At 36.2% G+C, this 12,616-nt stretch overlaps 1 non-coding gene across 1 annotated transcript; it reads left to right on the top strand.

Moving 5' to 3' along the window:
• The first annotated feature begins 379 nt into the window (after positions 1–379).
• On the top strand, positions 380–486 carry LOC113756290. The gene has a single exon (XR_003465907.1). It is a non-coding gene; the product is annotated as a small nucleolar RNA R71 (small nucleolar RNA).
• Positions 487–12,616: the final 12,130 nt, after the last annotated feature.

The raw sequence follows: 12,616 nt of genomic DNA, 5'->3' as shown, positions 1-12,616 counted from the left end.
GGGCACGCCTTCAGCCATGTTCACTTGTTCAGCCCCATCCTCTTGCAACATAGGGCATGAGTCAGTATGGTGACCCATATTTGTGCAGATTCCACAGGCCTTTAGCTGGGGCATATTTCCCACCACTAATTGTCGAACAACGGATGTTAGTTCCGATAATTGTTGCTAAAGAGATGACGTCTCCACCTCGTTGACCCTACGGGTAGGGTTTGTCTCACGGAAGCCAAACTGTTGAGAATTCTCCGCCATCGACTCAATGAGCAGCAACGCTTCCCTCGGGGTCTTATTTGCCAACGCTCCCCTGCTTGCAGCATCTATGATACTCCTATCAGTTGATTGGAGTCCTTCATAGAAGTATTGGATTAACAGTTGTTCACTAATTTGATGCTGCGGGCATCTAGTGCACAACTTGTTAAACCTTTCCCAATAGTCATACAAGGATTCCTCGGGATACTGTTTAATGCTACAGATTTCCTTCCTCAAACTCGCAGCCCGTGATGTAGGGAAAAATTTTTCCAAAAACTTCTTTTTCAACTGCGCCCATGTGGTAATACTACCTGCTGGTAGGTAGTACAGCCAATCTTTAGCCGCATCCTTTAGAGAGAACGGAAAGGCTCTCAGTCTAATTTGCTCTTCAGTGACCCCAGGGGGTTTCATACTAGAGCAAACCACCTCGAACTCCTTAACGTGCTTGTAGGGTTTTTCGCCAGAGAGACCATGGAAAGAAGGTAAGAGTTGAATCAGCCCTGATTTCAGTTCGAAAGCAGTATTCTCAGCCAAAGCAGGGAATGTGATGCATAAGGGCTGGTGAGTCAGCTCCGGGGCGGCCAGCTCCCTCAATGTTTGGGTGTTGGCCATGCTTACTTCGTCTTCCGCTGACTCGTTTGCAGCAAATAAGTGTCATTCTTTTTGCCTCTTGGTCTCTTGCTTTCGCCTACGCGCTGCCTTCTCAACCTCAGGATCGTATACCAATTCACCTGTGCGAGAAGAATGGGGCATAAACTAGCAAAAATATCAAGGAGAATAGAATAAAATAAAAATAAAATAAGAACTGAATCTGAAAAGAAACAAATAATCCAAATGCCAGCTCCCCGGCAACGGCGCCAAAAATTGACAGGTGCCGAACCTGTGCAATAATAATTACTAAAAAGTCCTAATTACCACCTCAATTAAATAATTATAGAACAAATCCAAGTACTGGAGCAGGGACCCTAGGTGTGCAATGGGTTACTTGATTCACCCTGTTCCCGAAGAGTTTGCTTGATCCGATATACCGGGTTTGTCTATAAAAATACTAATTTTGCGTACAATGGCAAGTAGGGTCGATTCCACAGGGAGCAGGTAGGAAATTATTTCTTTCCAAATCAGTAGAACAAAATTGGGGGATTTTCAATGGGAGAGAAATAAAATAAAATAAAAGTAAAATAAAAATAAACAAAATTCAAAACTAACTCACAAAGCACAATTCACTAAAAATAGCAATTAATAAAAGTTCTACCCAAAGGATCAACTGCTCAGGCACGGTCCAATTAAATGATCATCGATGCAAAGATATTTCATCCATTTATCACTAGGTTGGTTATAGCCATCAATAAGCTCTGACAACCAGCTCTTCCTTACTTTTTCGACAGTCAAGGTACGACCATTGACTGCTTCTCTAACCAGATAACAACCCTAGGTACGACCGTAGGAATTTAATTACCCAGTTGCATTAAAGCTAGAAGAACCCAACCCTAACCAATAAACACGCTAAGAGGGTTTATTTAAATTAGATCTTGCGTTTCCCCATCATAAAATCAATTATGGTGGTTGCCACGAGGTGTTAACTAAATGAACAATTACGGATTCTATTTAATTAACGTGGCAGTAGGCTATTAAATTAAATCAAATACCCGACCGTTGATATTCAATTAATAAAATACCCATGAACAATTAATTCAGGAAACGCACGAATAGCAATAAATTGGAAGAAATAATGAAGATTCGATTAGATCTCACAGATATTATGGACCGCGCCTTCGCGTCAACCTTTGAGTAGAGGAGAAAATTAGCCGCTCCTCATCGTATCAACCTTGCGCGAATTAATTAATTTCATCCACGCAGACATCGAAGAATCTGGAACAGTGAAGTACGAAGAAAGAAAAAAGAAAGCGTCTTCCTTATCTCTGCGTTGGCAATCGTACTGAATCCCCAAATTCAATGCCAAAGCCCCCACGAATTGTACAGATCCGAAGACTAAAGTGAAAGAGTCAAACGTAAAGGACAAAAGCAAGGGGAAGAAAAGTCTTTTTCGTCAGACCCATTCGGCCTAAAATAAGAAAAGTTTAAGCTATCTAATCTCCTATGCAATTGCTGCCGGAGAAGAGAACAAAAGCCAAGAAAAAGGGCGCCTGACCCCAAAAGTAGAAAAAGAAAACTAAAGCCTAAAGTAGATGATGTCCCGAATCTGTCTTTTTCCTATCTTTTTATAGCCGCCGCAGGAGGTCAAGCAACCAAAAAAAACGTCTGGCCCAATTCCTTGAAACAAAGGGACTTTTAGAGTTTTAATCCCGTGCTCCTCGCGGTTCACGTGGACCGCAGTCCGGCTTTCGGTTTCGTCCACCTTCCAAGGCGTGGCCACGCTCTGAAATGAAAGGTCTTCTGGAAATTTGCCTCGTGAGATCATTTTTTATGCCGACCACCTACAATTCACACAAATGTCGAATATGAGTGAAATTCCAGTTCTTAGCACCGTGAATAGTCAAAATTAGGACAAAATAACAGTGTAAAATACGCCAAATAACCGTTGTATCAGTACTGTATCAACTCGGATCACTGTAGCAGCCCAGAGTCAGAAAAGGCTGCTATGTACGCGTAAAACTCAATTTCACCTCCACCAACTCACATGTGATGCTAGACATGTGAGAAACATTACCAGCTGTAAGGAGAAAGTGTAAAGCTTCATTCCTTGACCAACTTTCATCATAAAATAGCCAAATTCATTAAAAAGGGAGAGAGGGGAGTCCATAGGAGAAAAAAAGAGAGAGAGATACGGGAGAAGCTTGAAGTTACAGAAATGTAGCTCTTTCATCTCCCTAGTGTTAGTTTAGCTTAGTATAGAGTAGTGTAGCTTTTCCATTCTTGTTTATTATCTAGATTAGGATGAAGATGGAGGATGAAGAAGGCAAGGAAGAAAGCTCAAGTGACAAGGGTTGTATTCCTTCCAAACTCTTTATCTTTTGTATTTGATTCCAAGTTTAGTTAATATACAAGTTCTGGATTTTGTGTTCATTATGTGGTTCTAAAGTTTATACCTTGGGTTTGGTTGAACTTTCTATGATTGTTAGTGTTAATTATTTGGTTATTTGATTTCTACGATTTGAGCAAGTTATTTAGCACTTTGGCTCTTTAAAACATGATTAATTTGGTACCATTAATTGTGATTATCTAAGGTGTTGTTTCTGTAATGGAAATTGAGATTTAACACTAGTTCAAGAAGTGCTAAACAGAGGGAGTACACTCACGAAAGTAGAGGTGCATCTATGTGGTTTTTAGTGATTCATTTCATGTAATTTCATTGAAGAAATGAACTTGTAGCTAATTTCATAACCATGAGAATAGGTATGGATTAGTTATAAGTATAATTGATTCACTACGAAAGTAGGATTCAAATGCATAAGAAAATTACACTATAACTAGCCTAGATGTAGTAATTAATGATCCAAATATAGCACTTGCATGAGTAGTTAGGGATACCACAACCTAAGGAGCTTTCATTTGTTATTTTCTTGTATAATTTTAGCAGGTTTTAATTTGTTATAATTCATTGATAGTCTAAATAATAGAGAAGCTTTAGTAGTACCGGTAATTGCAATCTTCCTTGTGGGATCGACCCTTAATACCCTATACTCGTTCACGATTCGTATACTTGCGATAAATCGCGTGTGGGGTATTTAGGAGTTTATAAATGTAAAACTTGATTAGGATGAGATTAATTGTATATGTATACTCCGCGCCCGTCAAGTTTTTGGCGCCGTTGCCGGGGAAGATTTGGCAATATCGATGTGAAAAGCAACTTTATTAATTTAGACAATTTCACTTGTTTTTGTTGGTTAAGTGTCTTGTTTGTTTTGAGTCTTGTTGAGTCTTTTATGTTTAATGTCTTGTTTTTGTATGTTTAAGGTCATCTATTCTTCTTGACTAAACTTGTTTTTGAGCTACTTTGAGAGCATGTTTAGGGGATCAAGGAGAGTAGAAAATAGGGGGGACAATGCTTGAGAAATGGAGGTTTGACAATGGATGGTTACCAAGTGCAAAGCTCCTTCAACAGAGGTAACCAAGAATTTACTAAATGTATGTCTTTTGAAGATGGTTTAAGGTGCTTAAAGGCAAAATTTGATGTAATTAAGTTACAAGTTCAAATGGACACCATGATGCATGAAATTGAGCAGAGGAGGAATGTTAATGTTTTTAATTCTTATCATGTGATTTGTGACTTGTGTGGAGGTTATCATGCTACTAATACATGTATGCAAGCACAAAGTATGGATTATTATGATGAATTAGAGCATTACAATCCTTGTTTTGATCAATACAGTGCTAATTGGAGCAATTCTCCTGCTTATGGTTGGCAAAATCAATGTGCATATAGTGATTATCCGTATTTTTATGATTACCAACCTGAAAGTGTCCAATATGAATCAAAACCATCTTGGTAGTTGGCAATAGAAAGGTTAGCTAATGCACCTCTACTTTGGGAGTTAGAAAGTGAACTATTAGCTAATGATTCTAATGCATCTTGGGAGCTAGCTGTAGAAAATTTTTCTAATCAATTTGATTTAGCATTAGAAAAGCTAGCAAATGTAACTTCCGACCGTTTTGATAGGATTGAGGAAAGAATAGATGAATTAGCTTCTTACTTTGGTAGAATACATGAGCAATTGAATGCATTGTGTGAAGTTATTTCCTCTAATAATTTGCAAAATGATCCTAGCATGAATGGTGGGAATGTTGTATGTGAAAATGGGTTGCATTTTGCTGAAAATGATGAATCTCAATTGTGTTTCAATGAGCAAATGTCCATTTCACATGGTAATATCTTTGGAACTAACTTTGAGCCTCAAGAGGTGAGTTTTAAGGACTCATTTTTCACCCCTCTTGAGGAGTGCATTGAAAGTATAGGTTCTAAAGGTATTCCTGCCCAAGATACTCTCATGACATTTCCTTTGGTAAGTTCTCAAGTGGTGCATGTTCAAGGTAATATCTATGAAACACTTGGAATATGTAAGTCACTTCCATCTCTCACATCATTAGATCATGTGGCTTTTGCTATAAAGTCACCATTTAATGATCCACCACGACCTAAAATGGTGGATTATTCGTTAACTAAACCTCCTTGAAAAATGAGGAGAAATAGTCAAGCTATTGACTTTAAAGAAGTGCTTATTGGGAGGCAACCCAATGTTTGTTTAAGTTGCTGTTACTTTGGAGTGATTTTATGTTTAAAGTATAAGTTTGAGTAATTTTGTTATTTTTCATTTGTAGGTTTTGGAAAAGTGACCAAATGAGGCAAAAAAGGCGAAGTTTGATCAAAGATCTCAATACCTCAAATTCAGTAATTATGGTTTTGATGCATTAAAGAGGTTTAAAATGCATGTTTAGATCATTTTACATGTGCGCGAATGGTTTATTTTGACATAGAAATGATCTAGGGTGTATTTTGAAGAATTGAGGTCAAACTGAAAATTGCAAAAAATTCTGCAATAAGTGCAGATTCAATGGATCCGAGGCCTCGGATCCACTTCTGCAATCAGAAAAAAATTCGAACTTCTTGATCCGAGCTCACTCACAATGATCCGACCTCGGATCCTTTCAAAAACGACCTCGGATCCTTTTAAAAACGAAGGCTTGGATCACTTTTCAACTCCACTTTTCTTCTTGTTGGCTTGTTTTTAGTAAGTCTTAGTTGTTCTATTAATGTTTTTGTATGTTTTGTAGGTGGCAATGGCAAGAGTTCATGCAAATCATCTCAATTGCAAAGGGTGCAATAAGTGAACTCTCCATTCTTTCTCAAATACGGTTGGAAATTCATCACATTGCCATGGATTTGGATCGCGCAAGTCATAAGGGGAGTATTTTCTTTTACACTTTATTTATTTTCCTTTTCTCACATTGAGGACAATGTGAAGTTTAAGTGTGGGGGAGGAAATATTTGAACTTGCAAATACTTTCTATGTGATGATATTTTGTGGATTTAAATGCTTAGAAATATTGGAGTTATGTTTGAATTATTTGCCATGTGGATAATTTGCCTGAAATTGGGTTTGTTGGCAGGGAGTTTTCTTCCATTTATATGGGGAAACTCCGTCAAAATTTTTCTAACATCTTGTCCAACATTTCACTATGGCCCAAAAGTTCTTCAAATTTTTGCATTTTCATTCAAAAAGGGCAAAGTATTCCAACCTTAAGTGTTTTATTCTTCCAATTGTTGAAACTTTATGTGTATTTTGGAAGGTTTAGTCCTCATTTAACTCGGAAATAGTTATTATGCAATTAGAATTTTTACATTTTAGAAAGTATATTTGGTAAAGTGAGGAAAATTATGCCTATAATTTTACATGTTTAATGAGATTTCTTCTCTTTACTTAATTTTGCAAGTAAGTGATTGATATAGTCGATAAAGGTTATACTCCTCTTTTGATTATTTTTATATATTTTTCTATGAGGGAAAAATAAAAAAGAAAAAAAGAAAAAAAGAAAAGAAAGTAAATAAAAATTGTTCTACACCAATGATTCTCGTACCGAGTAACCGGGGGTTGGCATCTACAAATGTCGACATTCGTATAAAAAGGTACTTGAATTAAGAGTATGCATAGCAACTTGAATAGGTGAAATGTTGAGTAACCGGGGATCTTCACCTAAAAGTGTCGATTTTCGCGTAAAAAGGCATTCTCACTATTTAAGTAAAAATTAGTATGAATAAATCCCTCTTAATTATAGAATTTTGAGAAAAAGATGATTATAGGAGGAGGAAGGCTATAAATTGACTATGTGATTTGCTTATTTGTAAAATTAAGTTAGGGTAAGAGATTAAGTTTAATTTGTTGAATTTAGGGTATAATTATCTTTCCTTTACTTAATATTATGAGTATTTAGTGTAATTTGATTAATGATATAATGATTATTTTCCAAGTCTTGAGGAATTATATTGTTTCACCACTGGAATTATTGTAATTGATTATTTGTGGATTGCTTGAGGTCAAGCAATGATTTAAGTGTGGGGGAGTTTGATAAGTGACTAATTTACGTAATAATTGTATAATATTTTATATTATTTTTAGTCACTTTAGTTATATTATTGGAAGAAAATGAATCATTTTGGCTATAATTGGTGAAAAATGCTTTTAAATGATTAAATGAGGTTTTTATCATTTTTTAGTGGATTTTGTGTATTTTGACAGTTTTGACACATTTTCGTATTTCGGCCATAACTTGAGATACAGTGATCGGATTAAGATGATTCTTGAACCAATTTGAAGATAAGAGATATATCTATAACTTTGGTGAAGACATCTGAATCCAGTTTGAAGGTTTTCCAGGTCAAAAAGCCGAAGTACAGAGTCAATTGTTATTGGTCGAAACTGGAACAAAGCATGGAGCAGACAAGGGTATTTCGGTCATAGCTCAACCTACACAGATCCAAATGAGGTGATTCTTGATGCATTGGAAAGATAACTCAAAAGTCTACAACTTTCATGTTTTAGACATGAGCTGGTTCAGCCTCTAACATCAAGAAAAGATCGGTTGAAGTTGAGCAAAAAACAGAGCAAGTGATCCACACTCGGATCCACTATTCATCCGAACCCTTGGCTGTTTCTGGGTTAGTGGAACCGAGCTCGGATCCATACGGATCCGAGGTACTGTATCAGCTCGGATCACTGTAGCAGCCCAGAGTCAGAAAAGGCTACTATGTACGCGTAAAACTCAATTTCACCTCCACCAACTCACATGTGATGCTAGACATGTGAGAAACATTACCAGCTGTAAGGAGAAAGTGTAAAGCTTCATTCCTTGACCAACTTTCATCATGAAATAGCCAAATTCATTAAAAAGGGAGAGAGGGGAGTCCATAGGAGAAAAAAAGAGAGAGAGATACGGAAGAAGCTTGAAGTTACAGAAATGTAGCTCTTTCATCTCCCTAGTGTTAGTTTAGCTTAGTATAGAGTAGTGTAGCTTTTCCATTCTTGTTTATTATCTAGATTAGGATGAAGATGGAGGATGAAGAAGGCAAGGAAGAAAGCTCAAGTGACAAGGGTTGTATTCCTTCCAAACTCTTTATCTTTTGTATTTGATTCCAAGTTTAGTTAATATACAAGTTCTGGATTTTGTGTTCATTATGTGGTTCTAAAGTTTATACCTTGGGTTTGGTTGAACTTTCTATGATTGTTAGTGTTAATTGTTTGGTTATTTGATTGCTACGATTTGAGCAAGTTATTTAGCACTTTGGCTCTTTAAATCATGATTAATCTGGTCCCATTAATTGTGATTATCTAAGGTGTTGTTTCTGCAATGGAAATTGAGATTTAACACTAGTTCAAGAAGTGCTAAACATAGGGAGTACACTCACGAAAGTAGAGGTGCATCTATGTGGTTTTTAGTGATTCATTTCATGTAATTTCATTGAAGAAATGAATTTGTAGCTAATTTCATAACCATGAGAATAGGTATGGATTAGTTATAAGTATAATTGATTAACTACGAAAGTAGGATTCAAATGCATAAGGAAATTACACTATAACTAGCCTAGATGTAGTAATTAATGATCCAAATATAGCACTTGCATGAGTAGTTAGGGATACCACAACCTAAGGAGCTTTCATTTGTTATTTTCTTGTATAATTTTAGCAGGTTTTAATTTGTTATAATTAATTGATAGTCTAAATAATAGAGAAGCTTTAGTAGTACCGGTAATTGCAATCTTCCTTGTGGGATCGACCCTTAATACCCTATACTCGCTCACGATTCGTATACTTGCGATAAATCGCATGTGGGGTATTTAGGAGTTTATAAATGTAAAACTTGATTAGGATGAACTTAATTGTATATGTATACTCCGCGCCCGTCAGTGACGCTAATATAGATCCCAAGGTCTGGGCTGCTGGATTTACTGCAGCCCTGCTAAAGAAATACAATTCATCATCTTATCCATCAGTTGTAGCTGTAGGAAGAAATCAATCGGAAAGTGGAGTTGATACCTCAAAGTTGCGAGAAAAGGAGCCCCTGTCCGTTAAAACCTTACTTTTGTCAGCATTTGAGAAGCTCTTCTCTTATCTCCTAAACTTGAACGACGTCAAACAGCAGTTGACAAAGATAATCTCCGTCCTTTCAAAAAACCGGCCTTCTTGCCCACATCTTTATCTGTATAGTACAGCTAATAAGGTCATTCCATTCTCATCAGTTGAGTCATTTGTTGAAGAACAGAAGAGAAGTGGGAAAAATGTGTGGGCATTCAACTTTGGTGCATCACCTCATGTTGACCATTATCGGACTTTTCCCAGTGTATATACATCAGAGCTTGAGAGGTTTTTGAACGAGTGTCTGGTAATAGTGAAGAAGTTATAAAAGTTTTGCAATTTTAGATGATTTAGGTTGAAATGCTGCACAAGTTATTGTTTGCCCTGTGCAGTTGAATTCAGTTTCAAGCAGTGGAGATTCCTAACAAGAGGTAATTTTGGCCTAATGTTACTCAAAACTGCAAACTCTTGTTTCTGAATATTTCCATTGAGATATGGTATTTCAGTTTTGTCCAATGGTAGCTGTTGGTACTCTTGGTTCTGTAATTTAGCAATGAGGCACGTATCATTGTCAATAAACTTTCCCATCATCTTTGTTTATAAAAAAAAAAAAGAAAAAAGAGCTACCCAAGCTGATAGGGCAGTTTTAGTAGAGTAGTAGATAGCAAATATCCCTAAATTGAGCCAGTACCATGAATTTTGGGGAAAAGTCAGAATTTGAAGACTGAATTAGAAGGAAAACAAGACCTAAGGTTGTCATGTCATAATTTGAGGTAAATGATCTCAATATTTTCCATTTATTTTCGAACATTTCTGTCTAATGGTTGTTTGTTAATGTGTCTTCTGCCCATTATGTGTAGGCTTATCACAGTCTGTGCTTGGATTTGAGTTTAGTGTTGGGTGTTGTAAATATCTGTTGATTGTGTAATGAAGGGATTTTCTGAAGAGTTTTTATTCTGTAATTTTAGATTTGATATTGGTTGGTTCCTGTTTAAAAGGAAAATGAAGAACCCGTTTCTTGACTCGATATTTCTATTCCTATAATGAGTTGGACAACAGTAGGTTGAGGCCAATTTTTCTGTTGAACATTTGAACCGACTGATTTAATTCAAGGACTTCTTCCCCATTGCCCCCACTATAATGGTGGGTAGTGATAAGAGAAAGAGTTTTTCATAAGAGGACATATGCAATAGACGTTTCTGATGATCATTACAGTTTATGTCTTCAGAAATAGGCAAAGGATGCAGTATATTTATCCAAAAAACAGAATGAATTTGTTTGATCAGGCACATGTGTACTATGAAACTTCAAACGATTGTGTAGCCTTTCTTGCTAACTATGATAGGAAAGTAGATGCCAACGTCACATTCAAGAGGAATTCATATTTCCTTCCTGCTTGGTCTGTGAGCATTCTTGCAGACTGCAAAAATGTTGTTTTCAACACAGCAAAGGTAACTTGTAGAACACTTGCATTAAGTTAGTTATATGCAGGATAGACACAGCGAAGGGCCAAGTTTTGAATCACAGCCCCGCTTAAGTTTAGAAATTTTTGCAACTCTTTCAAAATTTACTTATTTTGAATAGAGATTGTCCTAGTGATGTATCTTCTTCTCGTCCACTCTGCCAAAGAGAGAAAATATGTTTAGCTATGATGACGGCCTGCTTGTGAATGAATGGAACTTCTTTTTCAGTTTTAGAATTTCTTGTCAACAACTACTGCTGACTATTCTGCCAAGCAAACAGAATTCTCTAGTTGGTTTTGATGTGCTTTATATAGGATTGCACTTAACCTGTAAAGAGTCCATATATGGTTCTACTAATTTAGATAAAAGCATTTAATGCCAAAGATAAAGTAAAAACATGGTACTGACAGAAGCTTTATGGTACTGAATCATTAATGAGGTTATTGTTCTTTAACAAGTCAACCACAAGAATATAGTTAAACTACTGGGTTATTGCTTAGAGACAGAAGTTCCTCTATTGGTCTATGAATTTATCCCTAATGGCACCCTCTCCAGCCTCATTCATAATTAGATAGATGATTCATTCTCCTTCACTTGGAACTTCAGACTAAGAATAGCAAGTGAAGTAGCAGGAGCATTGGCATATTTACACTTGGCAGCCGCAATTCCCATCTATCATAGAGACACCGAGTCCAACAATATACATTTGGATGGGAAGCACATAGCCAAAGTGTCAGATTTTGGAACTTCAAGGTCCATTGAAGCTGATAAAACTCATGCAACTACACTTGTTAGAGGTACTTTTGGCTACTTGGTGATAGCACTAGGTTGGCTCCAGCTGCCTTTACACTATTATGGGATACAATTTAACTTCGAAACCAAAAAATGTAATGGAGTTTTTGTTTTGACATCTGTTATATTAGTCTTGTTACCCTCATTCTCTCTCCTCTTTCTTTTTCTTTTTCTTATATTTATATTGTAAAAGCAAAATGGATTAACGGCCCACTCATAAGCTTAGTTGAGCACAGTATATACGACAATGTCTCATCAACAAGAAAGAATCTTATGACAATGAAATAACATTTTGGAAATGGACAAGATTCTTAAATTTGTTAGTCATAGCACATTTTTTATTTTTCCTTTTTAAGAACCATGAATGCTATTACTGCTCTACTCAATCTATAAGTATAATTAATACTTTCATGTTCATACTTCATATGCCATTCAAGAATTGAATAGGATTCTCAAACTAAATAATAGACTTGTATATTTCCTTGTTTTCTGCTTCTTTTTTTCTTGTCATGTCTTCATAACAGCACTTAACTGGAATTGCAGAGAGGCTAGCTAAAGCCTAAAAGGTCAGCAATGGGAGAAATTTTTATCCAGATAAGAGTTTTGCTCAAACTCAATATTCTATTAAGGACAATATGGAACTCTATTGATCTAAACAACTACCACAGTTCACTAATTCGAAGAGTTTCTGTCATTATGAAACTGAAGTACACATAAAGGTGGAGAAAATGAAGACGATGGCACAAATATCTTTGTTACAGAACTTATCATGACATAAACTTGACCTGTATAAACCTCAAGTAAAAATTTTCTCTTTACCCATTATTTCCTCACTCAGTCCTACCACTCCTAGTTAAAAATCTGTCAGTACCATGTTTTTCAGTCCATTTTCCTCACTAAATCTTTGAAGCTTTATGCATGTAGTTTATTCTTTTTCTCAACTTTCTGTGCAACTGATTTTGTTCCTGATGGTAACATATCTAATCCCATTAAATGGGTTGTTACACTTGGTGCATTATGTTTGGTGTTCTATTTTCTGTATATTTGTTCACTAATCAGCTTTTTCATTGGAGCCTCAATTGAAAAATG

The sequence above is a fragment of the Coffea eugenioides genome, unplaced genomic scaffold (assembly GCF_003713205.1).
Source record: "Coffea eugenioides isolate CCC68of unplaced genomic scaffold, Ceug_1.0 ScVebR1_2152;HRSCAF=3130, whole genome shotgun sequence".
In the NCBI taxonomy this organism is placed as follows: domain Eukaryota; kingdom Viridiplantae; phylum Streptophyta; class Magnoliopsida; order Gentianales; family Rubiaceae; genus Coffea; species Coffea eugenioides.
Note: the sequence above shows the minus strand (reverse complement) of the source record. Positions and strands in the feature narration are given on the sequence as shown.